Genomic DNA, 23,705 nt, shown 5'->3' on the forward strand with positions numbered 1-23,705 from the left:
GCAGTGGTTAGCACACTGGACTCGCATTCGGGAAGACGACGGTTCAATCCCGCGTCCGGACATCCTAATTTAGGTTTTCCGTGATTTCCCTAAATCGCTTCAGGCAAATACCGGGATGGTTCCTTTGAAATGACACGGTCGACATCCCTACCTAATCCGATGAGACCGATGACCTCGCAGTATGGTCTCCTCCCCCCAAATCAACCCCAACCCCCTCCCCCCATCAATCTGTCTTCTGCCTGTAGTACTCTGGCAACTAGTCCTTTGTATACCGAGTTTGGATAAAAGTGCTTCTGCGTTCCAGAGATATGGTAGAACAAATACATATGTCCATTTCTGTATTAAATATTTGATATGGTGTAGAAAAATCGGACGTTCGTCAACTCAGATGACAGAAGCAGATGTGTAAGCACTGTAAAAAACTTCCAAACAAACACTTGTTTTGCTGATAGTGGGTGGCGGATGGGTGAGTTGTGCTGGAACATCCAACAGTTTATATACAAGTGAGTGCGTCTGTATCTCACACTTTTTTTTAGGAGGGACGTTTCATAAATAGTGCATGGCTTGGTATTACTGTGGACTGTTCGATGCAACAACAATGAAGATCACGTCAGATGTAGCATCAGGAAGAAGCATGTGTTTTTGTTTTTTTAGCTGTGTACTCTAATATAAAATTGGCGAGGGCTAGAAATGGACCCTGCAGAGGCCTCGGGTACTGTTACTGTTGAAGACCAGAGGTTGTACATCAAGGTCGAAACCTAAAGCCGCAAAAACCCGACGGAAATCAACGGTGCGTTAAGTGAAGTTTGTGGTGACTTTACAGTGAACTGTTGTGCAGTTTCGCATTGGGTTAATAGTTTTTGTGGTGGTCGTATGAGCATAGACACGGAAGACCGGAAACGTCATCGGATGAACGAAGTGTGAAACTTGCGGCTGATGCTCTTGAAGAAAACCGCAGTGCGGCTTGCGAGGGACTCTGAAGCAAGGAGAATTACCCCAACGTAAGTATTCCGTATTCTTACTAATGATTCGAAGAACCGAAAAATTTCTGCGAAGCGGGTCCTACAGTGTTTGACTGCTTAAGAGAAGCAGAAACGCTTGGTTATAGCAACCTTTCTCAAACAACGATTTGACCGCTAAGGTCAATGATTCTTGTGTAGAATTGTCGCTATTGATGAAACGTGAATTAGAGATTGTGAATTAGAGTTGAAACCACAGTTCAATGAATGGAGGGCTTCAGATGCTCTGTCCAAAAAAATTTCGGCGGGCTCAATCAAAGCTCAAGCAAATGATGACTTTTGCTTGTCAGCACCAAGAAATCATCATACAGACAGGGCCCCACGTGGATCAAGTGCCACAGCAGTGTATTATTGTCACTTCACAGAAAAATGCACAAAACCCGTCCTCTGCCGATATGCGGGAAAACAAGTGGCTTAGCCTCCAGCAACAATGTTGTAGCCCATAAACGGGATGGGAAATGTTGCCGCATCTTCCATACAGCCCGGACACGTGCCCCGCAGACATCAGATTGTTCAAGAAGTTCAAAGAAACCTATGCATGGCCGTCGTTATCTTTGTCTGGAACAGCTCTCTACCACCGTTACCCGAGCCATTCGACAGATGAATGGAGTGGTGTCCTGGATGGAATAGTACAGCTTCCGAGTCACTGAGATTCAGACACAGGGAAGCAGGGAGAATATACTGAGAGATTTTGAAGAGATATTGAAGAAAATAAAAAATGTAAGAAAAAAATAAGCGTGCATTATTTGTCAGATGTTCCTGGTGGCTATGATTGCGACTTGTCAACACACACACACACACACACACACACACACACACACACACACACACACACACACACATATTTGAATAGCCGGGTATCACTGAAATTTGACAACTATTTTTATTCATAGTTGTCTTCATCGTAATGTGTAGCATCGTTTGAGTAGGAACTAAGAATCTCCGTTCGTAATGGTTCAAATGGCTCGGAGCACTATGGGACTTAACATCGGAGGTCATCAGTCCCCTAGAACTTAGAACTATTTAAACCTAACTAACCTAAGGACATCACACACATCCATGCCCGAGGCAGGATTCGAACCTGCGACCGTAGCAGTCACGCGGTTCCGGACTGAGCGCCTAGAACCGCTAGACCACCGCGGCCGGCTCTCCGTTCGTAATATTCTCCGCTGAAGCTACAATGAAAATCGGTAGAAACTCTGAACACGGGCTCTGAATCTTTGCATTCTTGTCTTCTCCTCGCTATATTATGATATTGTACAATAACAAAATAAAGTTTCGTCTCGAAGTGTGGAAGGTGAGACGTGCACTTGGTGCAAGTCTACACAATATCGTTATAAATTCTTATCTAATAAGTTAGAGATGGCATTGAGTGAGCAGCTTAAGTGTAATTAATCGTCTTCTCATTTGAATAACCGTTCCATGAGTAATCTGGTCAAGCTAATTAAGCAATAAACAAATAAATGGTAAGGTTGTCAGTGTAATGTGATACTTGGATGTGTTACCTGACGGTATGGCCAATCGAGGCATTGTTCTGTGATTCCCTGATTATATTTACGAACTTGCATGGTGTTTTCGAAAGATTATTTTGATTTCTAACTTACACTGTAATCATCTATATTTCTTTTCGTCAATCGTCAGATATATCGTACATTTGTCGTACTACAACTGCATGCACTTTGTAAAAATTTCCGGGGTTCGATTCCTACAACTCATCATCAGCTTTTCTCTGTATTTTTGTTCTGATGTTGACTCACAGGAGTCAAATCCCGGAAACTAGGTATGGGTGATTAATTGCAATTAATCGCATTATCTTAATAATTCTGATAATATACCATGGATACTCCACAATTTATTCGAAGACAGCTACTTCTACGTAATGCATTACCATTACGATCAAGTACTTCAGGTTTTGCTTTCTTTTCTTAAAGTTTATTCTGAGTTGCTGTCTGTAGCTTGATTACAGAAAGAGTGACAATGAGGTATTGTATCCTGTTCTGCGTAGTGTAATTCTTAGACATAATACCTAAAAGTAGTGACGTCCGTTGTTCATTCTGAAAGGCTGCTTGCTAAGGCAGCAGAGACAACAACAGCTTACTGTGAGAGATTCAGTGCAAAAATTAGAGTTCCTGATTTCACTTCTTGAAAAATTTTGGTTCTTCGAAGCACATTCACGACAGCATCCCTATTAAAAACCAACGATATTATTGGGCTTTACTAATAGATGTTGCATATATATATATATATATATATATATATATATATATATATATATATATATTACAAGAATGCATTTAATAAAACTGAGCAACTATTGTTAGTTGCAAAAAGAGAAATACAAGTATGATAACGCCACTTTACTTTGTTGTAGGAGTAACCTTTTTCACACAAAAAATGATTTTAGGGAAATGCTTTATGGTCCTAAAAAATAAGCGTAACATAACATTTAATGGAATAGTCCGTTATCGAGATACAATTAATCTGTTTGATTAATCGAGTCATTTCAATCATCGATATGGCCAATTAATTGGCTATTACTCACCCCTATCGTAAACTTAACAATACCCAAACAATGCTATCGAGGCTGTTTTTGAACGGAAAAGCACGTGCTTTCCGGTTATTCGTATAGATGTAACGATGAACAGAAGACAAAGTGCAGGATTGCACGGGAGGAGAATTCGGCGTGCCGCTGGCAGGAGCAGGGCAGACGAGAGTGTGTTGTCCTGGATGGGTCGTTGTATAGCGGGTCGTAGCGCCATCCACGGGCGACTCGACTGGTTCCCGGCGGCCTCGGCAACCACCGCCATCTCGAAGTTGGCCGCTTCTCCGCTAGAGGCCGGGATGTGTCGACTTGCGCGCCACACGCAGGCCCGGCAGTCCCGTTGCCACGTTTCTCCTCCACTAGTCAATACCGTACGCCGGTACAGGACGCCTGAGAAGTTTCTACACACACCACATCCACACGCTTCCACCTTCCTTTCTCTCTTTTCATAAAATCATCTCACTTGACTTGGAGCCATGTGAGATAACGCTGCTGTGTCGTGGAAGAAATCACTATTTACTTATTTATTTTTCATGTCCTTCATTGCACCACTCTAGTCAGTTACATAAACATTCTTACTCAAGTTGTTGCTGTTGAATGATACAATTCAGTTAAATAATAATTCAGTTCGGAAATTCAGTAGTAGAGTGATTACACAAGGATTATTATAATTTATTAATATATGAATGGTGTTTTGCTCATCTGTTTGCACAATACTTCTTCATTCTTCCGAATATTTTCTTTCGGCCTTCGATTGAGATTACTCTTCTGTAGTACTTGTCCTACTCTTTGTTTGTAGTCTGGTTTGTGTGTCTTGGCAGTATTCTGATTTTTTTCAGTTTTGTATTTTAGGTCATCTGCTGTAAAGTTCTCTTGTGTCTTCCGTAATTTCTGTGGCCAATTTAATGTTGATTTTACCATCCCACAGATTTTCTATTATCTCGTTACTAATTCTGAATTATGGTGTTCTCTTCAGATGTCAAAAGGATGACATACGTTTTTTCCTGATGGCGTTCATTACTGATTCTATTTTCTCTTATACTGTTTCACTTAAAACTATTCTACACTGTCCATTTACTTAATATGGTTTATTTATGCGAGTCTTAACTGTTCTTCTTTCCCTCTTTAGTTTTTTGTCAATCTTTGTTGTATTAGTTATTTTGAGGAAGATCCCAGCTGCATGTGTTTCGTGTAACTGTTTTATAATGTTTTAATTTTGCCTCTATGGTTAGGTGTTTTATACTGTGTTTGTTTTTGATAATGTAATTTCCTTTGTGCAGTTTTTTAAATTTCATTTTGATTGAGTGTTACTATTTCACCTAAGTATTTAAATTTATCAATAGTTTTCAGTTACTGTTCTTTTGTTGTAATTTTGTTTGTAACTGGTGGGTCAGTTACCACAGTGACATTTTAAGGTCAATTTTCTGTGCTATTTTTTGTACTGATTTAACTTGTTGCCAGGTCTGTTGAACAGCGTTGGCTAGGAGAGCAAGATCATCAACAAATCCCAAGCAGTTTAAACTTAAGTAATTTTTCTCACTTCCAATTCTTATGTTGTTTGGTTTATTCTTGTACCATTCTAACCTCATGTATTACAGTGCGCAGCTGAACAACAATGGTGATAGTCACTTTGTCGTAAGCCTGTCTCCATGATGGATATTTCAGATATTTTTCCTATAGACTTCAATTCCGCTTTGGTGCTGGTTAGATTAAGTCCTATTACTTCACTTAGTTTTCGATGAAGTCCCAGATTCCTTAAAATTTCTGATACTGGAGGTCTATGGAGACAGTCATATACCTTTTTAAAATGTGCAAATGTTATTGCGAGAGGTTTGTAGCGTTTCCGGTTGTACGCCGTAATCAATTTTAAACTAATGATCTGGCCCGTATATAATCTCCGCGGTGTGAAGCCTCCCTCATACTTGCCTAACTCCTGTTCTAGATCTTCCTTGATTCTTCCGTATAGTATACAGTATTCAAAATTTAAAAAAAAGACCTAAGAAGGAAAAATAAACAAATTAAAAAACTTAACACAATGAGACTGCAGTTACATGGGACGAGCCATATGAAAGGGAGGAATTGGTTGTGGAACCAACTAAATACCCTGTGACTGCAATTACGAACAACCTAAACTGGACCTCAGACTTACATAACTTTGCCGTTAATGCGGATCAAATACTGCGTTTACCCGCTTTATCTGCAGAACACTTAGAAGACGCAACGAACCTACTAAATAGACTGTCTACGCCAAGTTTGTCTGTTCTCTTCTGCGTTGTTACTGCGCGGTATGGGATCCTTAGCAAATGTGTTTGAAGGCAGAAACCGATAAAGTGCAAAGAAGCCAAGCTCATTTTGTCTCGTTACGAAATAGGGGAGAGAGTTTCGCGGATATGATAGGTGAGTTTGGGTGACAATCATTACAAAATAAAATCCTTTTTCTTTGCTGGGAGATCTCGTCGTGAAATTTCAATCACCAGCTTTCTCCTTCGAGTCACAAACTACTTTGATCTCTTCTATCTACATACGAAGAAATGACCATCATAATAAAATACTACAAATCAGAATTCGCATTCAGAAATTTAGGTGTTCGTTTTTGCCATGTGCCGTTCGGTATTGTAACGGTCGAGTAATAGCGTGGAAAGTGCATCTATGAACCCTGTGACAAACAACTCAGAGCGAATTACAGATAAATTAGATTGATGCAGTCGAAGAAGCCTTGAGGCAGCGTTGTAGCCTATCCATCCCACTGTTCAATCTGTTCATCGAACAAGCAGTAAAGGAAAGCACAGGTAAAGTTAGGAATTTGAATGGCGAAGAATGAAAACTTAAGAATTTTCCGATACCGTAGAAATTCTCTCGGAAACGACTAAGAACGTGGACGACCAACAAATGGTATGAATAGTGCCTCGAGAAGTGGTTATAAGAAGAACATCAACATAAGTAAAATCGGGGTAATAAAATGTAGTACAATTAAATCAGGTGATGCTAATGTAAGTAAATTAGGAAACCAGATACTAAAGATAGTAGCTGAGTTTAGCTATTCACGCAGTAGCATAACTGAGAATTTGGGAAGTAGGGAGGATACGAAGTACAGACTGTCAGTAGGAAGATAATATTTCTAAAAAACATAATTCGTTAATGTGCGGTTTCCAACATGACGGCAGTTACCCACTGAAAGGTAAAATGAAACTTCAAATGGTTCAAATGGCTCTGACCACTATGGGACTTAACTTCTGACGTCATCAGTCCCCTAGAACTTAGAACTACTTAAACCTAACTAACCTAAGGACATCACACACATCCATGCCCGAGGCAGGATTCGAACCTGCGACCGTAGCGGTAGGTAAAAAAAAAAAAAAATAAAATAAAATAAAATAAATTGGTCCAGTGACGATGTAGTGACTGTTCTAATTTTTTTAAAAAATTCCTTCTATGACTATTAAAAAAGGTCATCAAACTGCTGGATGAAAGCCTCTTCTGGACATTTCCACACAGTGACACAAGTCCTTGGTGTTGCTGCATATTATCTATTGCTACCTACCTACCTTTCATTAGCTTCTCTTCTCAGTCTTCTGTTATTTCTTACAATCTAGAAAATAGCTTTTGGTGGCCGCCCACCATCCATCTCACTACCGCCCAGAAAATTTCTACCTTTTTCATCACTTTGTAATAATGTACCATTCTGGTCTGCTCCGCAATCCAAATACTTCCTTTCCTATCTCTCAAGAAATTTGCAGCACATATCCCTCGCTGAGGCACTCTCAGAGTTCGAATAGTCTTCGTGTTAAAAGACCTCACCTCGCTGACATGAAAAAAAAAGAAATACTGATCATAAGAAATTCTCATAGACATTCAGTTAAAAACATCATTATTGCTTCATTCTGAAAATTTCTTTGGTTTGTCGAGAGCAGTCAAGGCCATTTTTATTTTTCTATTTATTTATTTATTTCATTTTCCTGTCAGTTAGGTAGTTATCACTCGTCGACAATAATAATTATTATAAATGTAATTTTGAAAACTGGTAAGTAAATACCAGGGTTCCCAGCCCAGTTTCTGTGAATGAAGAAATGTTTTCAAATAGTTACAGTATAATTTCATTAACCACGAAAGGAAATTTACATTAAACAGACTTGTTATTTTAGCAAATGTTCGGTGATTAGCAGCTATCATTATTATGAGAAGTCGTAAAAATAACGATTTCATTCGCCACAACTCAGAGGTGTGAAAGTAGATCTTCCATTATTGTAGCTATGAAGACGAAATTGAAGAAGTGAACAAACTTGTTGTATGTGCTGTGACGGATACCAAACCGTACATAAAGAAAGGATTGTTAGAAATAAGGAGGACCAAATAACCAGTTGAATCGCTATATTTGGGTATAGCTAAAAACGTACAAAACGTGAATACGGTTGTTTGACCATTAAGTAAATACTTCCTATAATTTGCCACTTTAAAAGTGGGTGTGTTAATATTTTCCGGTGTACTTTTTAACTAAGTCCTAAACTTCAGTTGTAATATTCAATGACATCTGATCTCACTCAGGGATCTGATGTTTCCTGCATAGTTGTAACTACACCACTAAGTAGACTACGCCTGTCTGTGTTGACCGACTATTTTGCGTCCACGCATCCACACTTCAACACCTGACCTGCTGCCCACGGAAAAATAGGCATTAGTTTCATTCTCTTGCCACATGTACTTTGACTTACTAACCAACCTGAAAAGGTACTACTACTAACAGCTATAATCATTAGCCTCCAAATGACATTAGTACTGACGTAATGTTGCTTAATACACTAACCTCAGTCACCAATAACAATCTATGCACTCATACCCCTAACACACTGTATAAACATGAATATCTGTTTCTTTGTGTACTATGCGTTTCTATACTATTCATTACTGAGAGACTTCCTGAGCTGTTCGTTCAGCCTATGAAGGTTTCTGTTTGCTGTGGGGGTAAGGATCACCTACCACAGAGAGGAGTAGAGACGACCGTACGAATAGCCCTCGAAGGCCGAACGGCACTGACCGACCGCCATGTAATCCTCAGCCCTTAGGTGCCAACGTCGTAGATACGGAGGGGCATGTGGTCAGCACACCGCTCTCCTGGCCGTTTGTCAGTATTCGTGACCGGTTCCGCTACTTCTCAGTCAAGTAGCTCCTCCATTGACAACACAAGGCCTGAGTGCACCCCACGTGCCAACAACACCCGGCAGACCTGGACAGGGACCCATTCAAGTGCTAACCTATCCCAACAATGCTTAACTTCGATGATCTGACGGGGAGCGGTGTTACCACTACGGCCAGGCCGATGCCTGTGAAAAGAGTGTCACATAGAAACTTAAGTCAGGGACTTACGGAGCAGTTTCAATCTAATGTTGTGTATGCATGACTTGTTACTTGTTTAATTATTTGTATAGAAGTATTGTGGGGACAATACACCCCAATCGCCACTACATGTGTGAGCTGGGGAGAGTTGATGTCTCATTCGTCTATTCCAAACCCTTCCATCAGATGGTCGAAGAGCATATCGTGATTCGTCACTGCAAATCACTGGCTTCCAGTCAACCAATATCCAGAGGCGTCCCTCTCTTCACCGTATCAACCATGCATAGCACTGACCACAGAAATGTGTTGCTTACGAGGAGCTGTTTGACTACTGTGCATAGACAGTTCAAAAGAACAGGGTACAATCACAGTTCCAGTGGAACTGGTGGTGGCACTTTGTAACCAACGAATGACTCCTTCCGCTGGTCTCGTGTGACTCTCAACAACCAACCTCTTGAATGCCCAACGGTCCCTGCCGGTCAGTACACGTGGTCTGTCTAGACTTGTTTTAGCTACGGTTTCCCCTTCGCGTTCCCATTTCACCATCATGTCATTGACAGTCGGCCAGGGCAGCTTTATAAGGGCAGAAATGCCCCTCTTGGATCTGTTCCTCAGGTGACATCCAATGAGTAGTCCGCCTTCGAAGTCATTGCGCTCTCCTGACCTATTTATTCTGCTGGTACATCTTCCTTGCCGACAACGCGGTGCTCCACGCCTCCTTTAATAACGGCGAGTCAGACTCTCGTGACACTAAATAGGAGAGTCTGGATAAATTTGATTAGTGTATACACTCCGCAAGCAAAAGTATAGTGCATGGCATAGTACACTTAGAGCCATTATTATCAGTTGCTGTCGTATACCATTTGCGTATTGAGCGAGAGAAAAGTGACTGTTTATGTGCCCCAGAACTTCTCCTCATTATATTTGGGTCTACTGATCGGTACACTGAGAAGACCACTGTAATTGTGGCCGAAAAGTTGACTTCTCCAGTGCAGTTTCTTACATTATGATGCGGCACGATATTCAAAACACTTTTATGTCAAACATCTTTATTGTTTTTCGGTATATTTGCTTTCAAAATGTATGCACTAAGCTTGAGTTGGAACAAATTGTGAAAAAAATTTTCAACTCTGATGTAGATAGATAAGTATTTGGAGATCCCGGGTTCGAGTCCCGGTCGGGACACACATTTTCAGCTGTCCACGTTGACGTATATCAACGCCTGTATGCAGTTCAGGGCATTCATTTCATTGTATTGATTTAATTGCAATTTCATTCGAAGGATTCAACGTGTTCTACACGTGATGAAAACCGCTATGCATACGTTTTTCCTTCACATAACCGTGAAAGGAAGTCGTTAGGTGCTAAAACATCTAAATGTTAGCAACATTGACGTCAGATCGATATGCTTCTGAGTCTAATAATCAACTGCTTTGACGTGCCTTACGACAGTGGCATTGGCGTGACGAAAAGTGAAACGAAGTTTTCAGCAGTGTTTCCTTACTTCAGCGATGACGTGTTGCAAACAAGGTTTAGGTTGCTACTCTTCTGAATAAATGCTTTCCGATCACTTAGCAGGCTGTTCATACCCGAATGTCCACCAGCATGCAAAGGGCGCCTGGCTACCCAGCCGGGCTTTGACGTTCGCTACTGTAGTGCCAATCTGCCATTGGCTGGCGCCCACGAGCACGGGTGGTCAAGTGGTTCGCACATGCGCAGGACGCGTGCACGCAGAATAGCGATCTGGCGGGTAGGCTATATACTACTGCCCTGTGAGGCAACGTCGGGACATCCTAATTCTGTAACAATGTTACACATGTCCAGCGTTGTCTTGGAAGCGGGAGATAATTTTCTTGGGACTTCTTCGCTTGCGAAGGACTTTCGTCAGTTTCGGTTCATTTGGAACATACAAGCTGTTGACGGCTCCTTCGGTTCTGGCTCGTAGGACTGTATCCGAGTTGCATATCCTGTTACAGTGTTACATACGGATTCCTTCAGTCGAGACCGTGCGACGTGGCGCAGTGGTTGGCACACTGGACTTGCATGCGGGAGGACGACGGTTCAATCCCACTTCCGGCCATCCTAATTTAGGTTTTCAGTGATTTCCCTAAATCGCTCCAGCCAAACGGCGGGATGGTTCCTTTGAAAGAGCACGACCTACATCCTGCCCCATCCTTCGTAATGCGATGAGACCGATGACCTCGCTGTCTGACCTCCCCCCCCCCCCCCCAAAAAAAAAAACAACCCAACCCACCTTTCAGTTGAACTTTCTGAGCATTAACTTGCACCGACCAGGATGAGCCTCGTTTTTGGCTTTGGTCAAATTTGCTGATTACATTGGAAACTGTACTAGGTCCATTGACATCCCAATCATTTGAGATATTCAATTGTCTGACATATTCATCTGTCCCAAGCGCCACGCTAATGTGAGCGATCTCTCTCTCTCTCTCTCTCTCCCTCTCTCTCTCTCCCCCTCTCCCCTCCCCTCCCCTATCCCCCCTCTCTCTCCCCCCCTCTCTCCTCTCCCTCTCTCTCTCTCTCTCTCTCTCTCACACTCACTCTCAAGGGTTGCCTAAACCTCAGGCGCTCGAGCTGTCACCAAACCGATTTTGAGTCGATAATCCTGACACGTTTGTAAACTGTTCAAGAAAGTTGCGTAGGTGATACCGAGGGTATTGGCGAGAAGTGAGTGCCCTTTGATGCTTCGGATCAAGTTCAAATTTCATATAATAGTTTTGAAGAGCCCCTAGTTGTTCCAACCTCTACACGAGAGCAAAAATTGCCGTCGGGTTCCGCTCCAAAAGGGGTGTGATCATGTTCAGTGGGGATGCAGACCCACAATGCACTTTGAGAAAAGCTGAAACGTTCTAGGGTGTCATCTGCGTCCAAGGATATCTTACTGTTGATCATCACCCTGCGAACTGTGATTTTCCGGCCGCGGAATGTGTGGAAATTAACGCCCGAGGAAACGGGATGATTTCATTGACGCCTCTTATGTCAGTCCCTGAGGCCTTTCCTTCTCGACTCTGAGCAGCGTGTGTCAGAAGTATTTTTCTCGGCCACTCATAAGAAAACCGTGGGAATTCAATGCTGGGTGTCACGGATTTTCACGTACATCACGGGAACGTCAAAAGTAGTGGTGAAATACGGGTAAGGAAGACTGTGACGACCTTCCGATCGTATCGCACGCCCACTATGGTATCGGGCAGAATTTTGGTGAAATTTGGTGCCAATGGGACATCATTAGCCCACATTACTCCTCGCATGAACTTTTCAGCTATGGCCTTTTTTTTCGCTTTTGTCGACACCTTCCTGTTTGATGCGTCGCCGAGCCCAAGGCTGATGTCGCAGGGGCCACGCTTTTGCACCTTTACAAAGTAAGGTTCCAGGCAGCTATGAGCCAAATTTAAAATTTATGCCACAGTGAGAGATAATCACGGGGGATCGAAAAAATAATCCTTCACTTTTGATGCGCAGCTTAGTAGGAAAGAGTAGGCGATGTTCTTTTAAAAAATTTATTTAGCACTATGGCACACAACCTTTCTAATTTCAAATAGCGAGTCCTACTGCTAAATAAAACTAGCAGCGACCTCTCTTGCCCGCTACGAGCTCCAAAACATACGTCGACGCAGCTAAGCACTCTCTAGGCAGCAGTCTCATGACGTGACGAACCGACTGTTGCGACGTCATGTATACACATTTAAGCTTACTGACTACGATCGAGACTGTAAGTGGTTTCGTAGTTTTTCAGACCTGTGATGATGTCTCCAGCAGTCGAAGACGAAACGTCAGGCAGAGAATTATGTCATGCACCAGAGCACAATGCCCACAAAACAAATACCAGTAATAAAACGTATAACTGACGATATTTTACGAGCCTCATTTACGCAGAGACCTTAAATACACTGCAACTTCACATTTTTCTTGGCATGATTTGGGACAGTAGTGATAATTATTTATTATAAAATATTTATCTACGATGAATCTGTGATTCCGTAATATCTGATAACTTCGATGATCAGATTCAAAGTAAAGTTACGAAGTGTACGTGGTCACTAAGTGTGGTTTTCCCACCATTATTTGCTGACATGTATATTGAATGTTCACTTACCTCTCATTCTCGCATTATTGGACGCTGCACTGCGGAAGAGATGAAGCTGCTTCCTGTAATCGCAGGACTCGTGCGCCGTTGTGGCTAAGATTGAAATACCCTGCTCTTTCCTTCAGTTCCTTTAATTAAATTTGACGGCATTATTACGATTGTTGCTATTCCGGTACCTTTTGAGTCTGTTGACGTTGCGGAAAGCATGTATCCCGTCGTTAGAGTTACACGCAGGTTTCCATTACCATTCCTACACCTTTACTATTCTCAGGTATCCAAGTGAAGTAACTAAGTATTACAGTCTACATCACAATCTGACTAACAAAATGTGTTATCTCCTCACGTAAGTATTTCTATTTCTATTGCTGTTGTGTGTTTGTTTATCTCAACGTATATCTTATTTTTATCTCCGTCCGTCTGTACCATGCTCCGGCTCTCTTGCAATATTGCTCTCAAACTCTTTGCCTATGTATTGTCTATCTGCCCCTATGCGTCTTATTTATCCATTTCTGTCTTCATGACCACCCCCACACCTCACCCGATTTTCCCTCGCTCCCACTTTCGTGTTCTTTTATCTCTGCTTTCATCCCCCACCCCCACCCCTACACCCCTCCACACACACTTATAGATGCAATATGTGTTTTGTGTAAGTCATAACTGCTTGCAACGAACTAGTTTAAACGCATATCAAAATGATGTAATATGTATTAATCATAGTAGTAGTTGTGAATTTTAGTACTTATTACTCAAACTATTATATCATGAAAGTGAACAACCTATTTTTTGGTCACGACCATCTATCTCATACAGCCCAGAGTAGAATTTTATTACAGTGTTTTGATAACTTTTAGAATGGTGTCGCCCTGTTTTATGTAAGATTTTCACTTTGTTCTTGGCACCACAATTTTGCTGTGGTGATGCAGTGTAACATACACAATCTCATTCTAAATAGTTTTAATTCCCGGTGTAAACTGATCCTCAGCGTCATTATTTATTTAACCTGACCTGATGAGACCCATCAGGCCCTCTTACATCACGCCACGGTTTCAGACATACAATATATTTTTTACATCGTATTACCTAACAAATAACAATTTTAATATGACGAAAGGTATTAAACTGTAATCGTATCCCGGACTAGCCGCTTAGTAATTCTGATAAGCAGCCAGTGGCGACACAGTTATACGCCCGTGTAACTGACCAGAACACATTCTCGTGAAACTACGTTGTAAACATAAGACTCACGTGAGGGTGAAATGGCCCTTACACAGTAAAGAAAGAATAGCACCACGTTCTTATCCGGTATAATAGAAGGGGTGCATGTTGATCTGTCCGTTAGCAATATTTCTTTTCTTCCGTGCAGCATGGCCTTCCTTCCTCGCTGCGTGCTTGTGTGTGTTAGTGCGTCTGTTGAATGTGAGTTGACGATGATGTTTGGTTTGTGGGGCGCTCAACGACGCGGTCATCAGCGCCCGTACAAAGTCCCAATTTTTACACTGGCCATTTTCTTTTCACAGTCCAATCTAGTCACTCTCACACTTGATGTTGACGATGATGAAATGATGAGGACAACACAAACACCCAGTCCACGGGCGGAGGAAATCCCAAAACGGCCGGAAATCGAACCTGGGACCCCGTGATCCAGAGACAGCAGCGCTAGTCCCTGACCACGAGATCCGGACGTGTACGTCAGTGTAATGTATGTGCGCATAGTACCTTACATCTCTGTGTTCAGTGATGATGAGGAAGGGGAGTGGGTGAAATCCGGTGCCGGCACAGAGCCAACTTCTCTGCAGCAGGAATAAGGGGACCGCCGAGGTTAACTTCCCGGACGGATCACCATCAACACTTCATGAGACACTGCAGAGACGTTTTCGAATTTAGTTCAGGATTTTGGCGCAAAGTGTGGTGAACATAAACCTTACATCACCACTTGTCCTCCCTCACCTGGTGAAACTTCTTTCACCGCCAGCATTCGAAATGACTGCACCTCAGTCGAGCACCACCGCCAGTCGTGCGTTAGCGACCTCATCTTCGGATTTGTGTCTTACTAGCTAAACGAGCAACATTTCACAGTTCGCAAATATGTATTGGAATTAGATATACATCCTAAGCTTCCTCCCCCCCCCTCTCTCTCTCTCGCTCTCTCTCTCTCTCTCTCTCTCTCTCTCTCCCCCTCCCTCTCCCTCTCCCTCTCCTCTCCTCCATTTCTTCGTTAATCTCCTTCTTGCGTCTCTTTATGAACATTTCCTCCCCCACCCACCCTCTCTGCCCATCTCCTCTTCTGCTTTCTCTCTCTCTCTCTCTCCCTCTCCCTCTCCCTCTCCCTCTCCTCTCCTCTCCTCTCCTCCATTTCTTCGTTAATCTCCTTCTTGCCTCTCTTTATGAACATTTCCTCCCCCACCCACCCTCTCTGCCCATCTACTACTTTCTCTCTCTCTCTCTCTCTCTCTGACCTTTAGCTTAGCCTGTTCTTATTGCAAACGAAACCTTGACAGGGAACTGAAGTTGGTTAGAATTGAATGAGCACATCGGTTGGGATGATGGGTCTACGCAGTATGAGAGTGACTTCTCCACCTGTTGGATCTATGAGAGTAGTAGCTTCAGACAGAATATTTCGCTTAGTTTGTATCTGTGAATGGGTAGAATTACAAAGTTCAGATTCTATAGTGGTATTCTAATAGTAACCCAATAGGACATAAATATCTTTCCTGTGGTCTGTACAACCAACAGTGAGGAGAAAAACCAAACAGCACATGAATGTTTATTAGTGTATCGTCTAAACATTTGAAATAAATTGGCTAGAACTTCTCAAGATGTTTGTTAACATTTCACCATTATGTAAAATATATGTACCATATAAATTAAAAACATATATATCCTTTTTCCATCCAAACGTTTATTAGAGAATCATCTGAAAAATTTGGAGTAAATCGATCAAGAACTTCTCGAGATTTTTGCTAACATCGTCTGCCCTCTATGTGTTACATATGTGTACTTATATACAAAATGAATTAGAAGCTATATGACCTATGTGCATCCGAATGCTTACTAGATTGTCGTGTAAACATTTGAAGTGAATCGCTCGAGGATTTTTCGAGATTTTTGGCAACATCGTTTCCCCTTGTGTATTATCTATACACTTTTATAGCATATATATTAAACTAGTCTGTAGCCTATGTCCTTCCGTATGTTCATTAGAGTATCGTTTAAAAATCTGATGTAAATCTTTGGTAACAGCGTTAAGCAGACACTTGTTTTTATGTACAGTATTTGACAAAAGTACCCGGACACATGGCTGAAAATGTCTTAAAAGTTCGTGGTGCCCTCCATCGGTAATGGTGGAATTCAATATGGTTCAAATGGCTCTGAGCACTATGGGACTTAACTTCTGAGGTCATCAGTCACCTAGAACTAAGAACTACTTAAACCTAACTAACCTAAGGACATCACACACATCCACGCCCGAGGCAGGATTCGAACCTGCGACCGTAGCGGTCGCGCGGTTCCAGACTGAAGCGCCTAGAACCGCTCGGCCACCTCGGCCGGCTAATTCAATATGGTGTTGGCCCACTCTTAGCATTAATGACAACTTCCACTCTCGCAAAAATACGTTCTATCAGGCGCTAGAAGGTTTCTTGGGGAATGACAGCCCATTCTTCACGGAGTGCTGCACTGAGGAGAGGTATAGATGTCGGTCGGTGAGGTCTGGCAAGAAGTCGACGTTCCAAGACATCCCAAAGGTGTTCTATAGGATTCAGGTCAAGACTCTGTGCAGCCCAGTCCATTACAGGGGTGTAATTGTCGAGTAACCACTGCGCCACAAGCTGTGCATTATGAACAGGTGCTCGGTCGTGTTGAAAGATCCAATCGCCATCCCCGAATTGCTCTTCAACAGTGGGAAGCAAGAAGATGCTTAAAACATCAGTGTAGGGATATACTGTAATTCCACGCAAAACAATAAGCGTAGCAAGCCCCCTCCATGAAAAACACGATCACACCATAATACCACCGCCTCCGAATTTTACTGTTGGCACTACACACGCTGGCAGATGACGGTCACAGGATATTCGCCATACCCTCACCCTGCCATCGGGTCGCCACATTGTGTACCGTGCACTGTGCAATCGTCCAATGTTGACACTCCATACACCAAGCGAGGCGTCGTTTGGCATTTACCGGAATGATGTGTGGGTTATGATCAGCCGCTCGACTACGAAATCCAAGTTTCCTCACCTCCCGCCTAACTGTCATAGTACTTGCAGTGGATCCTGATGCAGTGTGGAGTTCCTGTGTGATGGTCTGGATAGATGTCTGCCTATTACACATTACAAAGCTCTTCAACTGTCGGCGCTCTCTGCCAGTCAACAGACGAGGTCGGACTGTACGCCTTTGGGGTATACATGTCCCTTCACGTTTCCATTTCACTATCACTTCGGAAACAGTGGACCTAGGGATGTTTAGGTGTGTGGAAATCTCGCATACAGACGTGTGATACAAGTGACACCCAATCACTTGACCACGGGCGAAATCCGTGAGTTCTGCGGAGCGCACCATTCTGCTCTCTCACGATGTGTAATGACTACTGAGGTTGCTGATATGGAGTACCTGGCAGTAGGTGGCCGCACAATGCACCTAATATGAATAACGTATCTTTTTCGCGGTGTCCGGATACTGTTGATCACATAGTGCATCGGTGTATTGTGAGTGCTGCCTGCAAAACCTCCTCAGAAAATAAAGCTAATTATCGAAATCGATAGTAGCTTCCAACTGCTCCACTCCACTCTCTAATGGCATCACCTTCACTCACATCCCACAGCCCTACCTGAAAATCAAGCCAAGTGGAATGGTGTCCGCTAGAACAACTGCTTGTGTACCTAGTAGATTCCGGGACTCCTTACCCCTGAAACGGTAGATATGGAAGACTTTAGGTCGCCAACGCTTTGCGTCTGACCACTGCCGCACAGCAGTGTAGGAACCACTGCATAATTAAAGCTGTGTTGTGTCGTTCATTGTAGCGAAGTGAATAATGAAGCAGTTTCTGGTTTTTTGTGGGAACTACGTACAACTCGGAGAGGGCATTTTCGTGAGATATTTCAGCAAATATGTATAAATTTTACTGTCTCAGATGGATAATTCAAAGTATGCAGGGTGTTACAAAAAGGTACGGCCAAACTTTCAGGAAACATTCCTCACACACAAATAAAGAATAGATGTTATGTGGACATGTGTCCGGAAACGCTTAATTTCCATGTTAGAACTCATTTTAGTTTCGTCAGTATGTACTGTACTTCCTCGATTCACCGCCAGTTGGCCCAATTGAAGGAACATAATGTTGACTTCGGTGCTCGTGTTGACATGCGACTCATTGCTCTACAGTACTAGCATCAAGCACATCAGTACATAGCATCAACAGGTTAGTGTTCAGCACGAACGTGGTTTTGCAGTAACTGCAATGTTTACAAATGCGGAGTTGGCAGATGCCCATTTGATGTATGGATTAGCACGGGACAATAGCCGTGGCGTGGTACGTTTGTATCGAGACAGATTTCCAGAACGAAGGTGTCCCGACAGGAAGACGTTCGAAGCAATTGATCGGCGTCTTAGGGAGCACGGAACATTCCAGCCTATGACTCGCGACTGGGGAAGACCTAGAACGACGAAGACACCTGCAATGGACGCAATTCTTCGTGCAGTTGACGATAACCCTAATGTCAGCGTCAGTGAAGTTGCTGCTGTACAAGGTAACGTTGACCACGTCACTGTATGGAGAGTGCTACGGGAGAACCAGTTGTTTCCGTACCATGTACAGCGTGTGCAGGCACTATCAGCAGCTGATTGGCCTCCACGGATACACTTCTGCGAATGGTTCATCCAACAATGTGTCAACCCTCATTTCAGTGCAAATATTCTCTTTACGAATGAGGCTTCATTCCAACGTGATCAAATTGTAAATTTTCACAATCAACATGTGTGGGCTGACGAGAATCCGCACGCAATTGTGCAATCACGTCATCAACACAGATTTTCTGTGAACGTTTGGGCAGGCATTGTTGGTGATGTCTTGATTGGGCCCCATGTTCTTCAACCTACGCTCAATGGAGCACGTTATTCTGATTTCATACGAGATACTCTACCTGTGCTGCTAGAACATGTGCCTTTACAAGTACGACACAACATGTGGTTCATGCACGATGGAGCTCCTGGACATTTCAGTCGAAGTGCTCGTACGCTTCTCAACAACAGATTCGGTGACCGATGGATTGGTAAGGCGGACCAATTCCATGGCCTCCACGCTCTCCTGACCTCAACCGTCTTGACTTTCATTTATGGGGGCATTTGAAAGCTCTCGTCTACGCAACCCCTGTACCAAATGTAGAGACTCTTCGTGCTCGTATTGTGGACGGCTGTGATACAATACGCCATTCTCCAGGGCTGCATCAACGCATCAGGGATTCCATGCGACGGAGGGTGGATGCATGTATCCTCGCTAACGGAGGACATTTTGAACATTTCCTGTAACAAAGTGTTTGAAGTCACGCTGTTACGTTCTGTTGCTGTGTGTTTCCATTCCATGATTCATATGATTTGAAGAGAAGTAATAAAATGAGCTCTAACATGGAAAGTAAGCATTTCCGGGCAGATGTCCGCATATTTTCTTTCTTTGTGTGTGAGGAATGTTTCCTGAAAGTTTGGCCGTCCCTTTTTGTAACACCCTGTATGTGCAGTAGATGGACTGTGTGAGGAACAAGGAACATGCTGTTCATACATTCGTTTCACAGGCTGCAACCTCTGCCACGTTGTTACACGCGTTAATGCTAGCATTTGAAATATAAAAATTATTTATTGGTAACTTATGCAGTCAATGTTTCTGTTTTTCAGAATAGTGACGATAATGAGCGTCTGAAAGTAGTTCATTTTCGAGAGCCAAACACTACTGAACCTTTTTATTTTACTCCTTAGAAAATGGCATTTTGCACCGCTGAGGGGTAATTACCGCCAGGTTGCGAACAACTGGCCTTAACGTAAGAGTTGCTCTACACAATCTGAAGAGAACTACACAAAAAAACTGAATCTCAGCACAGCTGCTGCGGTGTCATGTGTCGATACCACTCCACAATCGTTGCGAATTCTGGAAAAAATTGTTAAGTTTCCGTCCGTCTCCAATAATGGTGGACCCAGCGGTGCGCGCCCACTGAGCCACGCCTCCAGTAGCCCTGTACCACGACCACCCTCTACTGCCGCAGTATACGATGACAGACGGGAGCTACTCAGCCCAGTGGCACTTGGATGTTCTTCTCAACATCATCGTGCTTAGAACAGCTAGCCTGATCGTAGTAGTTACTGTATGAGCTGGACTCTGTGTGATGCTGCATTATATGTGATGAGTCTTTATACACTTGGGGTAATATCAGTTAAGTGAATCTTTTTTTTTATGTGTTGAATTGTTCGCTAGTCATTTCTTTCTCCAGCTTTCCTACAGCGAAAGTTGCATAGACACTCTGCAGGCCAACTTTCCTTATCACTGCGTGTGAAGTTCTACACAACATCTGCCTACTGGGAAAACATATTATCCAACGGTAACAGTTGTGCCAGTCCAGAAGACAACATGGAGTTTCCAACTCAAACAGGCGCTCAGGTACCACAGCGCTGCAGCATGGGCTCAGCAATGGACGAATCTCAACCAGTAAGATCGTCGCCCACAAAAGGCAATGTTCTTGGTTGGAATCCAGCTCTGGCCCACAGTTTTAACCTGTCATGAAGCTGTACGTACAAAGTTGCAAACTCAAACGGGAGAGCATTATCGTGTGTGATCCGCAGAGTGCTTGGTTTTGCGTCACTTCAGAAGAACAGCGTTAGTACTGGCTGACATTTGCCGAAGGCAAGATCAGACAGTAAGAGCCTGCCACTCCTTTTGAAACAGTACCAGTGAATTCATAAAAGATTATGAACCTGATTTCTCTCCTGAAGAACAGTCCCAGACACTGAACACCAGCCATTGATAATGCAATCTGACCATTCTCATGAAGTTTCGGAAATGGCGAAATTTTCCCAAAAGGCAACGAAAGAGGGAATTGCTCGAAAGCAATAGAGACGAAATTTACGTTTTAACGTCGTCCTGTTCTAACTGAAATCTGTAATAAATTGGGTGTTTAGGCTCAGACTGTCCTGCACTAATATGTTTGACATTTCTGGTCTACAGTCCGTAATAACCAGAACAACTGGGAGCTTGTGTGGTGGAAGCAAAAGTTCTCGATTACGCCTTTTCTGCCGCCGTGCATCTCGAAGAACATCATCGGTATCGCCTTACCTGCATTGCCGAAAAGTTCTTAAGGAAGATAATTGCAAGTGCTGCTTACTTATATTCGTAGGTCTTGAACAGACGGTAATACAAGTGAATGGAACACGTTTCTCTGAATGAAGACTGAACCATTCATGTATGGAGGTGTGGTATTCGTGATGGAATTCGTGAAGAAAGGCACAGGTGCGAAACAATAAATTAGCGAAGACCAAATGTATGATAAATGCAATATAATGTTTGAGTAGGCAGTATACACACGATTACTCGTCATGGATAAGTACAAGCATCGGATTAAATCATTTATCATCCGCTCCAGGCATAAAACATAATGATATGCAAAAAAATGAAGTTACAAACTTGTGAAATGAAATCTTGCAAGTGAGAGAAAGAGTTTGTTAAGTCGCTTGTCTTTAAGGATGGTTAACTCAGAAACGAATACTGATTACTACGTGTTCTTATGAAATCACTAGCGACATCAGAGGTGTGGCTTTCCCACGGCAGATCTGAATAGAAAATTCAAAACGGAAAGGACCCAGTTCTGCATAACCCCCAAGCACGCTTGATTTCCGGTCACATCAGAATAGCCCGACTACTCTCCACTTGCTGTGTCTTACCACAATGTTGAAAGTTGTTGGTTGAATGCGCCCATGGCAAATGCACAGTAATGGTGTCTGAATCACGTTTTCCTGATACGCTGCCAGGAAAGAGAGTGCTTCGCGTATAAATTGCGCGAGGTGTCGAGCCGAAAAATACGCGCTTAGCACTCTGATAGGCCGGCACCGGTCAAAGCTTTCGCCTGTGCTCAAGAGACACCTGCTCACTCTTGCTGCCAAGATGTACCGCTACACCATAAGGGGGTCGGTTAGTGTTAGAGCGTTTTTGATTTGAGAAGCGAGTAGCACGTGGTATCTGATTAGGGAAGATGCTTGGGCTGCAGCGACCGTATTTTAACAGACGAGCACGTACGTAGTTGATTAATGCCAGCGTGCTGTTTTTCATGGTGAACGTAGGATGTCCAGCATTGTTACTGGAAGATTTGGGCCGAGGGGAGAGTGAGACAGAAAACGGAAAACATACGGTGTGTGATCAGAGGTATACGGACACCACCAAAACATACGTTTTTCATATTAGGTGCATTGTGCTGCGACCTACCGCCAGGTAATCCATATCAGCTACCTCAATAGTCATTATACATTGTGAGAGCAGAATAGGGCGCCCCGCGGAACTCACAGACTTCAAACGTGGTCAGGTGATTGGGTGTCACTTGTGCCATACGACTGCACGCGAGATTTACACACTCCTCAACATCCCTAGGTCCACTGTTTGCGATGTGATAGTGAAGTGGAGACGTGAAGGGAGATGTACAGCACAAAAGCGTACAGGCCGACCTCTGTTGAGTAACAGACACCGCCGTCAGTCAACGAGGGTCGTAATGTGTGATAGGCAGACATCTATCCAGCAGACATCTATCCAGACCATCATACAGGAATTCCAAACTGCATCAGGATTCACTGCAAGTACTATGACAGTTAGGCGGGAGGTGAGAAAACTTGGATTTCCAAGTCGAGCGCCTGCTCATAATGCACACATCACACCAGTAAATGTCAAACGACGCTTCGCTTGTGGTATGGAGCGTAAACATTAGTCGATTGAACAGTGCACGGTACACAGTGTGGTGATCCGATGGCAGGGTGTTGGTATGCCGAATGCCAGGTGAACGTCATTTGCCAGCGTGTGTAGTGCCAACAGTAAAATTCGGCTGCGCTGTGGTCGTGTTTTTCATGGAGTGGGCTTGCACCCCTTGTTGTTTCTCGTGTCACTATCACAGCACAGGCCTACATTGATGTTTTAAGCACCTTATTGCTTCCCACTGTTGTAAAGCAATTCTGGGATGGCGATTGCATTTTTCAACACGATCGAGCACCTGTTCATAATGCACGGCCTGTGGCAGAGTGGTTACACGACAATAACATCCCTGTAATGGGCAGCACAGTCCTGACCTGAATCCTACAGAACACCTTTGGGATGTTTTGGAACGCCGACTTCGTGCCAGGCCTCACCGACCGACATCGATGCTTGTTCTCAGTGCAGCACTCCGTGAAGAATGGGCTGCAATTTCCCAAGAAACGTTCCAGTATCTGCCTGAACGTATCGTGGCCGAGCGGTTCTAGGCGCTTCAGTCTAGAACCGCGCGACCACTACGGTCGCAGGTTCGAATCCTGCCTCGGGCATGGATGTGTGTGATGCCCTTTGGTTACTTACGTTTAAGTAGTTGTAAATTCTAGGGGGCTGATGACCCCAGATGTTAAGTCCCATAGTGCCCGGAGCCATTTGAACCTGAACGTATCCCTGCGAGAGTGGAAGCTGTCATCAAGGTTAAGGATGGGCCAACACGATATTGAATTCCAG

This window comes from Schistocerca americana, chromosome 10, assembly GCF_021461395.2.
Source record: "Schistocerca americana isolate TAMUIC-IGC-003095 chromosome 10, iqSchAmer2.1, whole genome shotgun sequence".
NCBI classification, from domain to species: domain Eukaryota; kingdom Metazoa; phylum Arthropoda; class Insecta; order Orthoptera; family Acrididae; genus Schistocerca; species Schistocerca americana.